Source organism: Siniperca chuatsi, linkage group LG1 (assembly GCF_020085105.1).
Source record: "Siniperca chuatsi isolate FFG_IHB_CAS linkage group LG1, ASM2008510v1, whole genome shotgun sequence".
NCBI classification, from domain to species: Eukaryota; Metazoa; Chordata; class Actinopteri; order Centrarchiformes; family Sinipercidae; genus Siniperca; species Siniperca chuatsi.
Window position 1 is genome coordinate 863,203 of NC_058042.1, and position 3,701 is coordinate 866,903.

Here is a 3,701-nt window from a genome sequence, read left to right on the forward strand (position 1 = left end):
GCAGATTTCTCTAAATGTCAAACTTCACCCACAAAAACTGACACCCCCCCAAAATACACACAATCACAAAGACACACACATTACAGTGCAGGGAAGGGACACTGAAAGACTCAACAAGATATGCTAACAAACACTGGACAGATTTAAATGAAATTTACTGCAGATATTCATGGACCTTTTAGGACGAATCTTCTTCTCATTCAAAAAAGCATTGCAGGTTCAGTGTAAAAGTCAGTGGTAAATATTTTATCCAGTGCAGAGGTCAATTTTAGGTAATATAGTTGGTTATTAAACACATTATTCCAGGAACCGTTAGTTTAAGTTTATGCAGCTAGTGTAATAAATCTAACCAGGACTTTATGGGACAGGTAAAGAATGAGGATTTCTTGATATTCTCTCTTATTTTGGGGGAAAAGGGAAATAAAAAAATAGATGGATGAAATTCAAATGTAACTATTTAATGACCTTTAACGCTTACTATTGATCAATTTTAAGACATTTTAAGACATTTTAAAGAACTGCCAGAAGACAGACAATGCTTCAGCAACATGTTTTCATGTTTCACCAAGTTTTATATATTCTCGTAAGTTCAGTTTTGTTTTTATCGTTTTAGATCTTGCTGAGGAGTTTATTTTCACTGTTAGCTACATCGACTGTATATAAAGATGGACGACGCGTCTCCACTTCCTCCCACTGTACAAAAATGAAGCCAAAATATACTGACAGAAACCGTCTTTGGGAAAAATTTGTCGTGTACTTTGAGTTTTTAGTTTGGCTCATGTCCCATCTGCTAACATGGAGGGGGCGGGGTTTATGAGCTGTACCGCAGCCCGCCACCAGGGGGCGATCCAGATGTTCTGGCTTCACTTTTGGGGAGCTGTCATCCATCTTTATATGGTTAGCTACCACGCTAACCAGCTAACGCTCTCTTCCTAATGGTAGTCTGGCAGCTAATGCTAACATTAAGAGGCGAGCACTAATGGACAGGTTGAGTTTCTTTGAAGTCTAAAACCTTTATTCCAGTCACAGGCAAAAATTTACATTAACTACCAAAAATGAGCATTAACTATCCTTTAGTTGGGACAGAAATCCCTCCTCTGCTGCTACGGCAGAAGAACTGTTCAGGTCTAATTTATAGGTTTTTAAGGCATAATCTAAATCCAACTAAAAGGTTGGAAGCTGCTATAAAATGATTGATTGATCTTTTAATGCACTATACTACACAAAATTAGATTGTTTTCTTAACTTGTGTAAGGTTTTTTATATCAGATTGCAGCAGTACCAGTGGCAGAGGTTACGATCAGAAACACAAAATGTTGATTTTTCATCTACAAGTCAAATTGTATTTGGCTTTATGTTTGAATAAACTAATTCCAGTCTTGTTGTTCTGTTTTAGTCTAAATACTGATCACTGGTTTTAATGTACAGATTGATATGTCCATCTGTCCATCGTCACGACTGCAGCCCTGGTGCCACCATCAGGAAAAGTTCCAGATAGAAATCAAACTCGTTGGTCCTAAAAACCTGAGCAGGGGACAAATTGGCCCATAATGATCTCCTCTAAATAACACTAATGTCCCTCCTGGATTATTCATTAACCGAAGCGCTGCAGTTAAGAGCTGTGGAGGTCAAAGGTCAGCAGCTCTGCTCTGTGTGAAATGTGACTGAGACAGTTTGTCTGAGAGGTCACACAGATCAGTCTGAGAAACAGCTTCACCTTGAGCCCAGTTCAGAGCCGAGCAGCAGGTCATCGAGTCCAGACGGCAGTGTGTGTGTGTGTGTCTCTAAACGTTGTCCTCTGACTGTCCAGACGCCACAGTCCAGACGAGAGAAGATCTGTGTGGATAAAACTGCTGATTCACTCATCTGCAGGAGTTCAGTTGTAACTGTCAGCTCACAGCAATGAGCTTAACGAGCAGCAGCAGTGTGTAACAGACATTTTTTTGCCCTGGCATTTGCCTCTCAGGCTACATACAGGCTGCCATGTTGTCGGTGGAGGTTGGTGGCACCGGATGTGGCCTGAAGGGAGTACCTGCAGACACTATTCAGGGCAGAAAAAGTACTTCATCCTCTGCATGTCATCTAAAAAGATGCTTGAATAGAACATCAGTTAACGATAAGGCAGTAAAGTGCAGAGCCCTTTGTGGTAAAGATGCAAATACAACGTTATCATCTATATAAAGGAAACTAAACATGATTTAAAGCAGAGCTACTGCATTAACAATACAGCAGTGGTTTACATAGCATTTTTATTTTGTTATGCTACCATTATTATGGAGTGTGTGATAATCAATTGCTAGACTGATTTAAAGGCAACTAGATACAGATTAAATGATTATTGATTGATTGATTGATTTCTTGTCATCGAGGTGCTTACATGAAACATTTTATAACATTTGGGATTTTATTCAGATTATTACAGTAATAAAAGCCTCCATGTAAATGCAGCAGGTGATGTCATACCACTGATCCACAGATCAGATCGATCCCTGAGCTGTTTGGTGATCTGGTGACCTGAGTGTACCTGTCAGTCACCAGTCAGGTGAGAGAGAGAGAGAGAAGTAGGCCAGCGTCTCTCTCTTTATCTCTGTGTAAAGACAGTTTGTCTTATCAGCGCTGGAAATTACTGCGATACAGCACACAGGAAACACAAAGCAGCAGCCCGGCCTGTATTGTCCACCTGACTGCCTTTGTGTGTATATCCAGGTCACTGCAGTGCTATCTGTGGGATTAATGTTTAGACTGCAGAGACCAGAACAGCTCTGAATAGACCTGGACCTGCAGAGCAGCCAGGGCTTCACCCTAACCTCTGTTTACTCTGATTAATTATTCTCTGAAGGAGGCAGCAGCTCACGCACACGCCTGCTGCCTCACATACTGCACACAGTCTTCAGGTGAGAGGGAGGCTTTCAGGAAACATTTCAGTTCTAGTATTATTAGTATATATAGTATACAGTGCTGCTTTTGACACATGTGACCATAGAATACTACTGGACAGCCTAGAAAACTGGGTTGGGCTCTACGACTCAGTGCTAAAGTGGTTCAAGTCATATCTTCAGGACAGGAACTATTTTGTCTCAATTGGTAATTATGCATCTGAGCGGACCACCGTGCGGAGTTCCCCAAGGCTCAATCCTGGGTCCTCGTCTATTTTACATTTACATGCTCCAATTAGGCCACATTATACAAAACAATAATATCAACTATTGTAATTATGCAGACGACACCCAGATTTACCTTGCTCTGTTCAGATGCTGCAGGGTAAACATTTTATCACTCTGGGCAGACAGAAGACGTCTGTCAGATCACAAAATACTTTTTAAGGCAAAAGTTTAACATTTTGGAAAAACATTTATTCACTTTCTCTCTGAGAGTCAGATGTTCAGATTGATACCTCTCTCATGTCTGTACAGTAAATATGAAACTACAGCCAGCATCTGATTATCTTAGCTTAGCATAAAGACTGTAATCAGGGGGAAACAGCTAGCCTGACTCGTCCAAAGGCTACAAAATCCACCTCCCAGTACCTCACCGATTAACACGTGATATCTTGTTTGTTTAATGCGTACAAAAACCAGAGTGAGTATCTGAAGTGGTATCAATGATTTCATCGAACTCTTCGTCGTAAGCATGTTTACCAAAATGTCAAACTGTTCCTTTAACATACAACCTGCTGCTGGATAATATTTATTTTTTGTAGG